Raw genomic sequence first — 17,232 nt, forward strand, 5'->3', positions numbered from 1 at the left:
TGAAAGTCCACTTCGTTTTCACTCATATCAACGTCCTCCTTTAAATCTCTCCACCCCCTCACCCACACAATCTGCTTCCTAAACTCCAATTCTGGTGCGACAGCAATTCAGCATTTTATGTCACAAAATCCGTTCCCTACCCAGAAACAAGACGCCTTACATGCACACCCTCTCCCACCACAATGTCAATGTCTTTGTCCTTAATGAAACATTCCTCCTACTGTACTACACCATCTGAATTTCTCCCCGTATCCTCCACTGTACAGATGTTACTCAATTATCTCACTTAACACCTTATCAATAGCCTCTTCTTCAAAACTTTTACTTTTACCTATGCTACTATCTACATCTGACCTAATACTACCATCTCCTACGATTTCCTTACCGACATTGACCATACCTTTCCCACTTACATTATTGCCGCTGATCTTATCCGTGGTATATCCCTTGCAGAACTCTGGTTGCGGCGTCAGTTTACAGACTCCCTCCAAGGCGTCATTGTCCCTATCCTATAGCACACCTGTGCTGAAAGCAGCACCACCCGAGGCGTCGTCCTCGCGTACCTCAAAAAAAAAAAAAAAGTTCGAATTGCTCCTAAGCACTATGGGACTCAACATCTGAGGTAATCAGTCCCCTAGACTTAGGAACTACTTAAACCTAAGTAACGTAAGGACAGCAAATACATCCATGCCCGAGGTAGGATTCGAGCCTGCGACCATAGCAGGTGTGCAGTTCCGGATTGAAGCGCCTAGAACCGCTCGGCCACCGTGGCCGGCGAGTCTCTCAACCTCCTTGGACACCTCGTTGCAGCAGACCTTGACCCAACTGGAAATGATCACCTACCTGTTCTTCTCAACATACCCTACATCTACTTCCTACCTTGAATGAGATTTTCACTCTGAAGCGGAGTGTGCGCTGATATGAAACTTCCTGGCAGATTAAAACTGTGTGCCCGACCGAGACTCGAACTCGGGACCTTTGCCTTTCGCGGGCAATTGCTCTACCAACTGAGCTACCGAAGCACGACTCACGCTCGGTACTCACAGCTTTACTTCTGCCAGTACCTCGTCTCCTACCTTCCAAACTTTGGAAGCTTTACTTCTGCCAGTACCTCGTCTCCTACCTTCCAAACTTTGGAAGGTAGGAGATGAGGTGCTGGCAGAAGTAAAGCTGTGAGTACCGGACGTGAGTCGTTTTTACTTCCTACCTTGTCCTCACGTGCCCCATCCCTGTCAGTGTCTGAAAATGGTGCATGGCTATTCCTGCGCCAACTTTAATGTTCTACCAGGGCTCAATAGATATCAAGATACAAAGCCAACCCTAAGCTTCCAGCAACCTGATGATATCTGTCATGCCACAGTCTCGCTGCTGCAGATCATGACTGATGTTATCTCCTCCCACACCCATACTACAGCTATGCATCCTCACCATCCAACTCTCCCACCACAAGCTGTACTCCTTCCCCCCCTGTGGGTCCAGGGGTTAGAATAGGCCAGAGATATTCATGCATGTCATAAGATGGGCGACTAAATAGAGTCACACTTTTTGGCCTTTATGTGATGGGCCCCTGTCTGGATTGACTTCCATATTTTCAATTTTTCATGAAGAGCAATCAATTGAGGAAGGGTGCCTTACATGATGCATCATGACCATAGCGTGTTGAGTTCATTAGCCTTCTTTCTCGTCATCGCATTGCAGCGGTTTCCACCATGCCCTATGCAGCGTCACTTTCTGCGACGACGGCGACCATGCGCCTGATATCCAGCACGGTAGCCAGTCTGTTGCTGTGGGGCGGCCGTATACCCTGTTGGTTGTAGCCCCCTGACAACACAGGCTGATGCCTGAGCCGTTAACTCCTCACATATTCCAAGGGGTAGATGCCTATCTCCCTGTGGCATTGGGCTCCTGGGAATGGCCATCCTGCCAGATGGCCCTTGCTGTGGCTGCGTGGCGCCCGTGTGCAGGGCCCTTGATCAGAGTGGGTGGCATCAGGGCAGATGACACGCAACGAAGTGTGGCACACCTTCTCTTTCTTGTGGCCAACCACCAGCAGTCTCTAAGCCTTCGAGGGCTCAGTTCAATGTGCAGAAGTATAACCCCACATCATTTCCCTCCCGGCCACGTCATGGGATGAACGAAAGGCTAAGGACGGCAGTGAAGGTTATTTGCCCTGGTACCTAGTATGTACATGAGCTAATGGGGAGTCTTTCAGGACGATGAAGCCTCAGTCATTTGTAGAGTATTTAGAGGACACGTTTGGGGAGGTGGAGGGCTTGTCCTGTTACCATCACGCCCCATAAGACCTTAAATATGGTCCAGGGTATTATATTCCACAGTGACCTTCTCTTGCAGTCTGATGACGAGCTGCTCGCCAATTTAGAGAGGCAAGGTGTTCATTTTGTCCGGCACTTTCATCAGGGTCTGAGGGATAATCAGGTTGCCACTAGTGCCTTCATCTTGGCCAAGGGTGATACCTTGCCTGAGTAGATCAAGGTGATGGTCTACCGCTGTGACGTCAAGCCCGCTATCCCTCCCCCAATGCGGTGCTTTAAGTACTGGAAGTACTTCCTGCTGTACTTCCAGCCTCACATGCCAACATTGCGATCGTCCATCACATCCCAATACTCCTTGTGCCCCGCATGTCGTCTGTGTCTACTGCAGAGAGCATCATTCACTTTGCTCGCCAGACTGAACAATTTTACAGAAAGAGACGAAAATCATGGAATATAAGACCCTGGACCAACTGACCTGCACTGGGGCTAAGCAGAAGTTTGAACACCTCTATCCAGTTCGTATGACCTCCTGTTACACCGCCATTACAACTGTTCTAGCCCCATCAGCTCCACCTAGCCCAGTCACCTGTCAGAGCCAGGAGGCTACACATGCCCTCTTGATTGGGGGGGGGGGGGGGGGAGGGGCAATTCCCTCCCTGTTGATCCTGCACCACCTGCTTTGGGAGCAACGGAACCCCCCACCCCCTCCAACCAGAACTTTTGCGGCTCTTCTCGCTCATAGGGGATCCATTGGGTCCCTCCCTTTCCAGGTTTCCACCAGTGGGAAAGATGACGCCCACCAGTGGCTCAATTGCCCACAAGCAGCTGGTTGTAATGCTTCACGATCCTCCTCCATCCTGGAGAATGAATCAGTGAAGGCCTCCCAGCCAGTGAAGCGCAAGGAGCAGCAAGCAAAGTCCAAGAAAAAGACCCTTAAGGCCGAGGAACAACTATCTACTAGACTTTGTAGGTAATATATACAAAAACACTGTCAATAAATACGAAAATAAGATGGCTCCTTTTAGTAATATGATTTCAAACCAAAATACTAACTTTATTAGTTTACCTTACTTTGGAAAAATGGGTATAAGGTTTGCAACTGTCTCTAGGAAATATAATGAGAGAGCATCTCTTGTAGCCACAAGTAACCTAGGAAGTATTCTGAAACACACTGAAGATACAAAGAACTTTATTTCATGCTTTTGGAGTTTGAAGAGTTGTTTACCAGACTGTGGAGCTCTTTACGTTGGCCAAACTTAAAGGAAGCTTGAAATTAGGTTTGGGGAACATCTTGCGCTGGAAAGAAACGATGCCACGGGGAGATAGCGTGGCTGGTCATTTACTTATATCAACACATAAGTTACTGACCTTAACGTGTTTCCAAGATTGCTCCGTAAGTATTAGAGGTTCAGGTTTCTCGACTTCTTTGAAGAGCTACCGATGTTTTGTTGTCAGAAAAGCGTTTGGTGCGATCTCGTTAATGGCTCTGAGCACTATGGGACTTAACATCTATGGTCATCAGTCCCCTAGAACTTAGAACTACTTAAACCTAACTAACCTAAGGACATCACTCAACACCCAGTCATCACGAGGCAGTGAAAATCCCTGACCCCGCCGGGAATCGAACCCGGGAACCCGGGCGCAGAAAGCGAGAACGCTACCGCACGACCACGAGCTGCGGACAATCTCATTAATGATTAGGCCATTGACATAGCAGACATTCACGTAATAAGGGTTACATCATTCAACCTGTCAAACGTCTTCCACTTCTATTACTTTAGATGCATGCACATTGTTAATAACAGCATTTCAGTATGTTGTTTTTATGGTATTTGTAATTAAACATCTGTTTGAAGCGGGATGGGGATCAGTGTTCTCCATATCCGTTACAGATTGGCAAATCGCACCTACGATCTATCTCTCTGATATTTGGCGCAATCTATGAACTATTCAGTAAGTAAGAGGAGCCACATACCGCGTCACGACGATTAAGAAAACGCACAAAAGAAAAGATATTCAAATCAAATCAGTTCCAATAGACACAGCATACATCATGTGCCTCCCAGTGGTTTGTAAATATTTTATGATTTTCTTTTCGAAATTGACGTTTGCTACGCTTTTTAAAGCTCGCAAAGCAGTTGGATCACAAGGAGTGAATCTGGCATTCTTACATCTTCTAGCGTTTACTGTTAAATGTGGTAGTAAGTCAGTAAGCAACGTCAATAATTTTACTTTTATGTTATTTTATTTTATTCCTATGCAAATTTTAAGATTTATTAGAGACCATAATTGCTTTACTGGGAATGTTACGTATTTCGTAGTTCATGCAGCCAACCGATGTGTTCTCTGCCAAATGTACCTTCATTGCGCAGTGGTCTTGAATGAAGTGCGACAAGAGCCCCAACAACAGGTGTAGACTTACTATGATATGTACAAATACTCTGAAATACTGACATGTAATTTAATGCACAAGCGATATAGATCATGTCATGAGTTGTAATATTTTTATACTATGCCCTGACTTATAATTTTTTAGCACTGATAATGGGTAGTCACTAGCCAAAATCTGGATCTGCTTGAATGAGGCTAGAAAGGAAACACGATTGACTGCTGATCTCTGTCATTTCGGAAGTCATGTCACAGTCGTAGAGTGAATACCACTCTCGTAACGAAAGGTAATTTGATGTTGTACATAACTAGTACTATGCAGAATCCCGGTACTAATGGTACCCTATTCATAAATATAGTGAAGAATAAGGTATATATGGGTAGTTTCTGTCACTGTATTATGGTATTGGTAAGGTAAGTTTTTTTTTGTGTGCCCTACCTAAGGGGCAGCAACGGAAATATTCTCATGCGTATAATGAAAGCTAATTTTGAGACTGACAAGCAACCTTAATACCAAATATTGGGTCCATTCTATTCTACGTTTTTTACACTAGAAGGGTTCTCGATTCGATACCGATGTTTTATAGTTTTTTTTATAAAGCGTGCAAAGTAGTAGGCATCCCTTACTGCGTGGAAAGTATGTGTAACAGAAATGCTCCCTGGTACTATAAACTATATGAGCAATTAGTAATGCTCTTAGCAACAAGGCAAAATGGATCCTAAACCATCTCTGAGTCTCTCCACTTCGAATTCCATGTTATGCAGCTACAGTGTGCAGCTCACAACTCTTAGAAACTAAGTTCTATGTCTAAACTAGTGAAGATCTAGCATGAAGAGTTATTAACGATTACAGACGAAGAGGACACAATATGCTTGTACCTTTGATCGGTTTTTTTACGTTGTTAGGTTAAGCTTCATAGAGGAAATTTTACTTGATAACAAAGCCTGGAGAGTGCTTCTATTTTTCTCTTGCATTGCTTTGTAAGATTAGTGCGAAGTGCTTTATCTATCATTACAATCACTGGCAAGTCATACAACTGCCTTAACGAATAGCATGCAATGCAGATCTGCTGCAATTCGTTGAATGACAAACAGTTCCACGCTCCTCAGTCCCTTTTATTGGACAGAACTCCGTTAACAGATTCTCGTTGCGAATATGGATTTCATCGTTTCTGCATATAAAAATTATTACTGAATTAGTCCAAGCTATCAAACATAAATTCATAACTTTTTATGCTACAGGCTGTCTGTCTAAAATATTCAGCTGTCTGAGGCACCTATACTAGCTCATGTCGGACAAGTCGGAGTTTTTTAGTAATAACTGTTTTAAGAAGACAGGTAGTCTTAGTGTTAAATGATTATTGGAAACCAACTTAACCTACTGTCTCACTGGGTAATTCGCTGTTGAGTTGAACGAAACTTTACATAAATCAGGGTAATTTGTTTACAACCTTAAGGCGAACGAATCCAGCCCTTAGTTGATATTACGTATTCACAGATATATTCATACAAATGAAGTCTGGGGAACTTAAGCAAAGAATGTGAATAAAATTGAAAGAGTTCACGACGTAAAGAAAGCCTGTGAGTTTCACAGTTGTCTGGTTGTATTGAGTAGAGGATGAAAGTTCGTTTTATACTAGTTAATGACCCTTGAGTAGCGATTTTGACGCTCATTCATTTATAAGAGGCGGCAGGTGAGAAGGTACGAGATTTACCATGGTTTTCTCAATAATGATTCTGATTAAAGTTTGTGGGTGGATCGGAATCTCACGTACCGTAGTAGAATATAAATGAACAAGTACGATGAATCCCGCGATAGTGGGACGAAGGGTAATAACATTTTCTTCAGAATTAAAGTTATCTCTATTTGAAGTCGGTGTTACTTTGGATTACGTTCTGTTGTCTGAGGTATTCCTTTTAGGCGTAGTGCAACGCCGAGTTGAGTCGTGCTGTTCCTGACCTCGAGTGCGGCGAAGAGACGAATACGACCCGAACGATAATTCCAAATGTATTGGTGTTTTGTCTTTCTTCTTATAATGACATTCATTGGGTCAGTAATATGCTAGACTCAGTACAGGTCAGTCACTGTGCGACAAGAGAAGGTTAAATCGTGAATGAGACACCGTGCATGATATCGATGTGTGTGGTATACACACATGCCTCTTATCGTCCTCTCAGCTAGAAACGTAACAGATTAAGACGGGGAGAACAAGGAGGAAATGCTACCAGGTGTCCTCTAGGAGGTATTTTCATACGGCACTTACAAAATGTCTGTAAGAAACACCTTTTGTTTTCTGCAGAGGTAAAGTTCTCCAGTATCACGGTTAATTTGTCATACAGAAGTAGGCGATAAATAGAAAGTACTAATTTCTACGGCGAGGCGTGTATAGCGTTGTCACCGTTTTACAGACAACTTGAGGGATCAAAAACAAGCCGACAAAAGAAAATTTCAACTATAGTTTTTTTTTACATAGGACAGTAGTAATACATTGGAAACATGTTTCAATGTATTATTTTACATTATTTGCTTGTATTTATATACAGCCTTTGCTTCTTTTTGCAAAGATCCATTCCATTTTACATACATAATGATTCCTGTACAACTAAAATTAAAATTCACTGTTATTTACATATCTGCCAATATGAACTTCATTAGGGAAAGATTCTATATGCATCAGCATTTGGGCTGAGAATGCTTTCAATAAATTCAGAATGTGAACACTTTTATTTCTCGAGTACAGAAATCATTAACCCACGTTCTATTTTCGTTGCCTTGCATGGATATGCCTTGCTTCAAAATATCACTTGCATTAGAATATCCATCCTACAAATATGTTCATCCATATACATCCGAGTCAATTTTTATCTTGAATATTCTTAAATTTTAGCTCGTAACTTAGACAAAGAGGCATCCAAGAGTTTATTGGCAGTGCAAATTGATCTTCAATTTTAAATTCTCGACTATCTTTTCAGTGACACGTAAAATTTCAACGCTTTTTTCTGGTTCTGGGACAAGTTAACGTGAAAACTTTATTCATGTCAGTACCAGAGACCTGTCGCTCACACATTGTTCGATTTCACTAGTCACAGTCTTGCCATCCTCAAAAGTTTCATTATGCTAAGGTCAGAGCGTTCTAAAAAGTTACAACAATCTGAAACAGCTGCACCGAAGGAAAAACGTCAAATAAATTTCCGCTATTTACTCTGTTTTCCTGCCGTCAGAATTGCTTACAACTATGTTTACAAATTTGGTACAATCATCATTACTTTTCGTGTAAAGTTTAATGGGTTCCTACTTTGTGATGATTCTGTCAGTAGTTGGTACAGGTCGGAGAATTTCGAATTTCAGCACATTCTACATCCACAAATTAAAAAAAAAGGATTTTAAATATTCTCTTCGTTTAGCAAAAGTGGAGATGTGATCATACAATTGTAGAACAGTTCACTTGTTTACTGTTTCACCACAGGAACAGAAACTGTCTGGATATCCGTAGCGTGTCAGGCGAAATAAATTATTTTAACTACCATCGCAAAAGTTAGGAAGATACGGGAAACATTCCAAGCACTACGAGACCGGGAATCTGACTACTTAAAGAAAAAGCTGAAGTACGGGATTTCCCAGAAGGTATGGAATAGATGGCAACTGTAAGTGTATGGATGTATTAATCAGTCACTCACGATTCCTGCCCACGCAGAGGTATGTGGGATACTCCTAATGTTTCATTTATCACCTCGAAACCAGAAAATATACTTTGAAAATGTTTCAGTTATGTGGTCTTGTAGAGATTCTCCCATTAGGAGTATGATCTATTACCACCGGATAACGACATTCCCAGAAAGCATTCACCACCTTCCCCGATTTTGGCTTTCGACTTAGCCTGTATCCGTGCAATATGTTTCGAGTTCTTGTCGTACTTCGCATCCGCCATGTAACGTCGCGAGTTAATACGCGATAACATTTATTGCAGTAAGCTACCTTGCAGTACAGCCCACAACACTGGAGCCATTGGCTGTGAAGTAAACAGCCAGCTGTGTCTTAGCAATGAGTCATTGGCACCTGTCGCTATACTAGCAGTGAGAAGCGGCATCCGGGTCACTTTGAGCCCCTGTATATTCAAACCTCTAAGAATCTAAATAAACTATAATAAATATAATTCCATCTAGTTAAAAATCGGAACACTACCTTGTGTTATTCAAGAGAATATTGTATAAAAATTTCAGCTTTCTATCTGTCATAGTTTCGTAGTTAGAGAAATTTACTTAAAGAATCAAAAACCGACACTTTTAAGGTTAAATTCAGGATCTATAATAGTTAATCTTTTGGTATCATTAGAAAACATTTCCAGGACTCTCAATGGACAGCACTATTTCGTCAGGATTTTCTTATTTAAAAACTTTAATTACTTTTCACTTTTGTAAGAAAAAAATTCAAGTAAAAATTAATAATTATTTGCTTTGTTGTTGTGGAATGAATGAGAATGAGTGAGAGTGTGTATGTGGGACATACGTAAAATTTCAATATTATATTATATACACCATTACGTAAGTGTGTCGTGAGAAAGTTGTATTTTACCCACATTGCTGATGACGTATGTCACATTGCTTTTCCAAGGAGGCAGCCAGAATAGCCGTTTGCAAGGTAATAAGTTTATAAATTTATTTCAAGATTAGTTTCCTTTTCGTTTGGTTTTGTTAAACATTATACTAACATCTGCATGTTGAAACGAAGTAAATGGATTTGTGGATAGTGATTGGCGTAGGACAGTTTTGGCGCGAGAACAATCTCGAATAATAGTTCTGATTGGCTGGTCATTTTGATCAACCAGGCAAGATTAAGGAATTCCCAGGCACTCCTAGGCAGTCATACTGGAGAGAGCAGACTGAAGAGGAGTTGCTAGTTAGCTATCGGACGTGCAGGTCATGTTGAACGCTTCCATCTTTATTGTGTGTAAAATGAAGAAATAATTGGCCTCTCGCGTCCAGATTGTGTGGCCGTAATAGTAGTGGTATTTACGGACAGTTTTGTGAAGTCTGGAAGTTTTTGGATTGTGAGAACCGTGTGTGAACTTTCGGCCTCAGTAAAATTTCCGCGTGGCGTGTTTCGTAATCGTTTATGGAATATTTGGCAAGCAGTTTCTTCCATAGAAATCAACTGAAAAGGACTGAATGCGAAACTCAGATATAGCAGCAGAGTATTGACTGTAGATCACGTAATAATTCGGGTCGGACTTAAGTGTTTTTCTGGCTGTTTTGCGTGTGAAATGTATTGCATGACTGTGAACTGAGAACAGTGATCTCGTTAGTTAAGTAAATTCGGGCTGATGGCAGGTGTTTTTTGTTGAACTATAAAATAAAAACACCCGTGCTATAGTTTTGACCTTTTACTAAAGAGATGAAGCAATCGTCCTCCACCCGAAAATTGTTATAAGATATTACATTATAGCTTGCTACTAGAGTTTATATGGTCTTTTCAGAGTGAGTATCGACAATGTTTTTAATCAATACTGCTTTTAACGTCGTCTGAACAGTACCTACGTATGCAGAGATACGGTCTGGTGATCTGACGCCGTACTGAGGTAAGTGGAACTTTTGTAGTAAAGAGTACGACGAAAGACAGTGATCAAACAATTACGCCACAATCAAACCTCGTCCCGCCGCAATTGGTGTTTTACCGGCCGGGAAAAACAATAGTTAATTTTGGATGTGTAGGAACTTCATAAAAGGAGCAGTGTCAATTGACCCCGTGAAGTATTCACACGCTTCTGTAAGAGGAACTATATTAGGACAGTAGACACGTGTGCAAATGAACTATCGTCAAGAAGCGGCAGCAAGTGGAACATGGATGCAGACGATGTCAGCGACCGCTGAACTCCAAGAGGTGGCCTTGCTGCGGCAGCCGACCGTCAGTCGGAGCAGTTGGCAGTCGTGGCAGAAGCGTCGGCCCCTATTCTGGACTAACGTGGGCAGAGCTTGGCGTACGGACCCGCACTGTCGTCTCGCCGTGAAATCAACCGGACGAGACAAAAGATAAGTAGTGTTCTACTTAGAGTTAAGTGTGCGTGTGCCAAGAAACTTTGCAGAACGGTTTAAGAGTAATGACCATAATGTAGTCAGGGAGAGAGTGGGGGTAGATGTGGAGAAAGAAGACTATGTAGGTGATTCAAGAATTGGTAATTTCAGTTTTGATGTGTCATAAACAGAGGATAGTGATTTGCCAGATTCATTTCGTTCTAGGTATGGTATAGAAAATGAACAGAACATGGTAGAAGCCGATGGTAAATATAGGACAATCTCTGTTACTGAAATGAAGCAGAAACCAGTATCTGTAACTTGTGTTTCAAAGGATAGTGTTTCCGAAATGTTAATATTGTATATATGTAATATATACAATACACACACACACACACACACACACACACATATATATATGTATACATAATATATATAATGAAAATATTTTGACACATGTTAAGGAAATGGGATGTGATATGAACACGAAAATTAAAGAAATGTCTTCAGATCTTAATAGTAGAATAAGTGGAATGGGTAGCACAATTGAAACATCGTTCTGAAATAAATGAGTTATGCACTGAAGTTGATGAGGAGTTTAATTACTTGTCAGTGGAAGTGGAAGCTAAAATGGAGGACAATATTTCTAAATTGAAGGAATCCTGGAATAATGACACGGCTTTGTTTAGTAATAATATTAGAAGGGAGATTAACCTGATTAGACAAGAATGTAACACTGCTATTGCAACAATGAAAAGTAAACTAACTTCTCAGATTGAGCAATTTGCCGAGGACAACCAACAGTCAAAGCAACAGTTAATTTTAGAATTAGCAGAAGTTAATGAACGGGTCTATCATGTAGAAAAGCTCTGTGAGGAAAGTCACATTACGTTATAAAGTCAAATCAAAGATGGAAGAGGTGTATGCCCAAAGTTTGGTGTGCAAATAGCAAGTAAAATTACTAACATTGAAACTAAACTCCAACAGTTCGGTACAGGTGTGAATAAGCAGTTATGTGAGCGTGAAAGTAGACTAACCAAACTAGAGCAAAATACTAACAACAATAGTGGCTGTACAGTATCTAACAGTGTTGTAGATTCATCTGAAATTGCCATCGCCATCGCCAGTTTTTACTGTTTGAACCCAGTAAAAATGTTCATCCAAATTTGTTTTGGAGTGATTTTGAAGATATTTTGTCTAAAGTGTGGAATGATAAGCAAAAGATTGGATTCAACACCTCTAATCTAACGGGAGAAGCTATAATCTGGGGTAATTTAGCTTCAAATAAATACGACAGACAAGTGGTGTTTAAATAGGCATTTTTCGAAGAATATTTCATCATCATCATATCATTTAAGACTGATTATGCCTTTGAGCGTTCAGCCTGGAGCATAGTCCCCCTTATAAAATTCCTCCATGATCCCCTATTCAGTGCTAACATTGGTGCTTCTTCTGATGTTAAGCCTATTACTTCAAAATCATTCTTAACCGAATCCAGGTACCTTCTCCTTGGTCTACCCCGACTCCTCCTACCTTCTACTGCTGAACCCATGAGTCTCTTGGGTAACCTTGCTTCTCCCATGCGTGTAACATGACCCCACCATCTAAGCCTGTTAGCCCTGACTGCTACATCTATAGAGTTCATTCCCAGTTTTTCTTTGATTTCCTCATTGTGCACACCCTCCTGCCATTGTTCTCATCTACTAGTACCTGCAATCATCCTAGCTACTTTCATATCCGTAACCTCAACCTTGTTGATAAGGTAACCTGAATCCACCCAGCTTTCGCTCCCATACAACAAAGTTGGTCGAAAGATTGAACGGTGCACAGATAACTTAGTCCTGGTACTGACTTCCTTCTTGCAGAAGAGAGTAGATCTTAGCTGAGCGCTCACTGCATTAGCTTTGCTACACCTCGCTTCTAGTTCTTTCACTAGGTTGCCATCCTGTGAGAATGTGCATCTTAAGTACTTGAAACTGTCCACCTGTTCTTTGTTCCTCCTATTTGGCACTCAGTCCGTTTATATCTCTTTCCCACTGACATTACTTTTGTTTTGGAGATGCTAATCTTCGTACTATAGCCCTTACATTTCTGACCTAGCTCCGAAATATTACTTTCCAAACTTTCAATAGAATCTGCCATCACAACTAAGTCATCCGCGTATGCGAGACTGCTTATTTTGTGTTCACCTATCTTAATCTCACACAGACAGTCTATTGTTTTCTACATATGATCTATAAATAATATGAACAACAGAGGAGACAGGTTGCAGCCTTGTCTTACCCCTGAAACTACTCTGAACCATGGACTCAATTTACCGTCAACTCTAACTGCTGCCTGACTATCTATGTAAAGACCTTTAATTGCTTGCAAAAGTTTGGCTCCTATTCCATAATCACGTAGAACAGACAATAACTTAATAGCTGTGTAATATTTGGAAAAAAAAAACAAATCGAAATTCTGGATAAATTCCGGTAAGGGGAAAAGTATGATCTCAAGAGGGAGGGCATTGAAAGATTTACACAGAAGTGGGTTACCACTTTGTAATACTTGAATTGTAAAGTAGAAACAGAACAAATATTTATGGGAATGGAGAACAAGCTGCCATTGTATTGGAGGAATAAGATAATACCGGCACCCTGGGGTGACAGTGACCGGTTTATCCATTATTTGGAAAGGGTGGAAAATATTTTAAAAGAGGAAGAAAATACAAGGAGAGATCTTAGGCCTCCTGTTAGATCAAATGACAACAGAGCCGAAGTTAATGTAAACAGAATAGGCATACAGCGTAAAAACAGTTTTAGAGGCAGGTACCGAGGGAGGGCGGGCTCTGCTGGAAATAGGTTCGTTGACGGAGCCCGACACTTCGATTGCAGTCAGCTGCAGGCCGATGACGTTATGGATGGGCGCCGACCGTCAGGTGACAGAAATGTCAGAGGCAATGACTTCATACAGCAGGGAAACGATTAGCGGTCTGTAATGACCCTAGCGTTTGCTTACCGAAACCATACAGATTAAAGGCGCTAGTGACGCCATTTGTAAAGAAGGCCCTACTAAACAGCATGAGGGTAAGAAAGCATGAGGGTAGCACAACAGAAAATAGAAGGGTAGAGGAGAATGACACTGCAAAACTGTTTACTTATTCAGTAAATTCAATAGTTTTTTTTGTGAAAGGGAAAGCTCAAATAAAGATCACAGGGACCATATTAAGAAGGAACTAAATACAGAAAGTGAAGACTCAGGTCAGGGGGTGGGGTGAATCAGCACTGCGAAACAAACAAGGGACTACCTATCACTATGGAAATACAAGAGGAGGTTGCAAATAGGTTGAATCAAGTAGTTTGCGAGAGTGAGGAAGAAGAGTCGTAAGAGGAAGAAGGAGATGATTTAAATAATTCTGGCAATACCTTGGGCAGGGTTGCAGAAACAAAAGTGAGTACAGAGAGTGCAAAGTTAGAAAGATGTTTCGATTTATCTGTAGTGGACAGGATAGTGAAAGCCACCACAATTAATGAAGTAAGAGGGGATCCATATAAATTAAGTGTACTTTCCACAGAAAGGGTAGGGCTTGACAGACGTGAAGTAGTGCATGATTTATTAGAGGAGCCTGAGTCTGCAACCAGAAGGGAATATATTGGGCAACCTATCATTGAAGTCACTGTGTTTAAGAAAATGGTTCCTTGTTTAATAGATACAGGTTCTGAAGTTTGTGCAGTGTCCCAGAATTTTGTGATTGCTCTCCCTAAAGGTAAACAGATCACTATAACGCCTATGATTGGGCTGAAAATTGTGGTGGTCACTGGGAAAAGCAAGAAGGTGGTTAAACAGGAGATATTGCTACCAATCATAGTAAGTGCAGTACAAATAGAATTAAATTTTTTGATTATTAATGGACTCAGTGTTGAAATGTTGGTAGATGTTGATTTCTTACACAAATATGAAGGTTGGGTTAATTTTGGGACAAATGGTGTGATTATTAGAGTACATGAAAAACAGGTGGTTTTTCCCTTCATAGGTAAAAGACAATGTGTAAATACTCAACAAAGTTATATTCCAATAAGGCACTGTAGGACCACAGAGGAAATCGAGGGCTGTAATGAATATGGAGAAAAGAAGGAAGTGGATCCTTCGGAAATGGAAAATGTCTGGATCAGGATTGAGGAAAAACTAAATGAGTTAACGGATTTGACAGACGTACAAAAGCAAGATTTGAAACAAATTTTGAACAAGATTTGTGGAGTGTTTTGAGACCAACCGGGAATTATCAGTACTATTTGACTGTTTAAGAGGACACACATTTTTTTCGAAAACCATTTGCAATTCCGGAAGTACATAAGGAAGCAGTTCGAGAAATGATACAGAACATGCGTGAATGGGGAATAATAGAAAAAGCTATTAGTGTATATAATAACCTATTGATTGTTGTACCTAAGAAGGATGGCTCTATTAGGCTTGTTTTGGATGTCAGAGTGGTAAATAAAATTATCTTACCAGAAAGCGATAGGCCTGAGAACATAGAAGAATTATTACAAAAATTTAAACGTGAAAAATTTTCTCATCCGTGGATGTAAAGTGTGGTTACTGGAACCTACCGTTGGCTAAAGAATCTCGTAAGTACACATATTTCCTGTTTGAAGGGAGATGTTACCAGTATAAGGAAGTGCCTTTTGGTTTAAATATCAGCTTTTGTGCATTTGTTTGGGCGATGTCCCAGGTTGTAGGTGACCATTTGCTAAGGAGAATTACAGTTTATGTGGACGATGTATTAATTTCGACTCCCACTTGGGAAGAGCACTGCCTGTCGTTAGACAAGGTGTTAGATGCAATTAAAATGGGGGGAATGAAACTGAAATTGGACAAAACAGAATTTAAATTCCTGGGATATATAGTTAGTAGTGAAGGAATTATGCCTGACCCAGGAAAATTAGAGGCTGTTAGAGACCAACCGCACATACAGAGTTAAGAGGAATGTTTGGACTTTTTAGATTTTATCGCAAAGTTATGTAGGGGCAATTATTCAGTGTACCTTGTCTGAGGGAGCTTTTAAAGAAAAACGTGCTGGAATGTCAAACTGAACTAGTGAACAGCGAGATTTTGAACCATCCTGACCTTTAAAACCTTTCTGTCTGGGATCAGATGCCTGTGGTTACAGTCTGAGAGTAGAATTATTCCAGATCGAAACAGTGGGAGAAGAGCAGGTCCATAAAACGTTGCAACAAGCAGAGAAAAATTATTTCATTTGTGAACTAGAAGCTTTAGCCGTTATTTTCGGATTGCAAAAATTTGACCTATACCTCTTGGGACATAAAGTCATAAATTTCACTGCTCATAGGGCTGTAACATATTTAGATACTTGTCAGCTCAAGCAAAGTAGACTGAGGAGGTGATCTATGTATTTACAGCAATTTGATTATGACATGAAGTATATTAAGGGTTCTGAAAACATTGTGGCAGATGCGTTATCTACAAGCGTAATAGAACAAGAGCAAGGGGTAGACCAATTAAGGACCAGGAATTGTGATGAAATTTTGCTGGCGGTCATTCAACTGCAGGAAGAGGGCCCAATTAAGCGCATTTGTAAGAATCTTAGATGGGAACAAAACCTGGACGATAATCTGAAATTGGTAAAACACAGGATAGGTCACCCTGATTTTCCAAACTTGGCTGAATATTACCAAGTGAACAAGGATATTCTTTTTAGACACAGAAAGAACACAAATGAAGGTTGGCGTATTTGCTTCCCGGAACAACATGTAGATATAATAATTGATTTCATACATGGGAAATATGGAGATTATGGAGCCTGTAAGCATATTGCTAAATTATGTAAAGTAGTTATTTTTGATAACATGTGGCGTAGAGTGCAAAAAAGGCTAGAATACTGTGGCAGATGTCAAAAGGTTCGAGCAAATAACAGAATTATACAGGGACAGATGCACTCTGTGGAACTACAGAAGAAACTAGATTTAATAGCAGTTGATCTTTTCGGCCCATTGCTAGTTTTTAAGGGAGGTTGTGAATATGTGTTTGTGTTGATGGATGGATTTTCGAAGTATGTAAGGTTTTATCCTATTAGGAAGGTAGATTCCAAGGTAATAGTGAGCAGATTGGAAAAAGACTATTCTGTAAACATTGGGGTGCCAAAAGCAATTTTGTCAGATAATGGGACGCAATTTATTTCTAAGCATTTTAAGGAATGTTTGAAGAAGAGAAACATAGAACACATTAAAATTTCGGCCTATTTTCCACAGGGAAACATGTGTGAAAGGATCATGAAAGAACGTAACGGCCTCTGTAGAACATACTGTCACAAGAAGCACTCTGCTTGCGCTAATTACTTGGAGTATTTGGAAGAAGTGATTAACAATTTGAAACATAAGGCAATTGGTTTTGCACTATTAGAATTAATGGGTGGAATTAGACCTAATAATCTCCTTTTTGACCTAGTAGAATTTCCGACTCCTAATGAGGTAGCTTTGGAGCAGAAAAGGAAAATAGCACATGCCAATATTCAGAAGAAGGCTTTGGAAAGGAAAAGAAGGCACAGTGCGAGGGCAAGTCC

General features: G+C 40.7%; 1 non-coding gene across 1 annotated transcript; it reads right to left on the minus strand.

Moving 5' to 3' along the window:
- Positions 1-948: 948 nt before the first annotated feature.
- Trnas-cga lies at positions 949-1,023 on the minus strand. Its single transcript has one exon. It is a non-coding gene; the product is annotated as a tRNA-Ser (tRNA).
- Between the last annotated feature and the right edge of the window lie 16,209 nt (positions 1,024-17,232).

Source organism: Schistocerca americana, chromosome 4, assembly GCF_021461395.2.
Source record: "Schistocerca americana isolate TAMUIC-IGC-003095 chromosome 4, iqSchAmer2.1, whole genome shotgun sequence".
Classification (NCBI taxonomy): domain Eukaryota; kingdom Metazoa; phylum Arthropoda; class Insecta; order Orthoptera; family Acrididae; genus Schistocerca; species Schistocerca americana.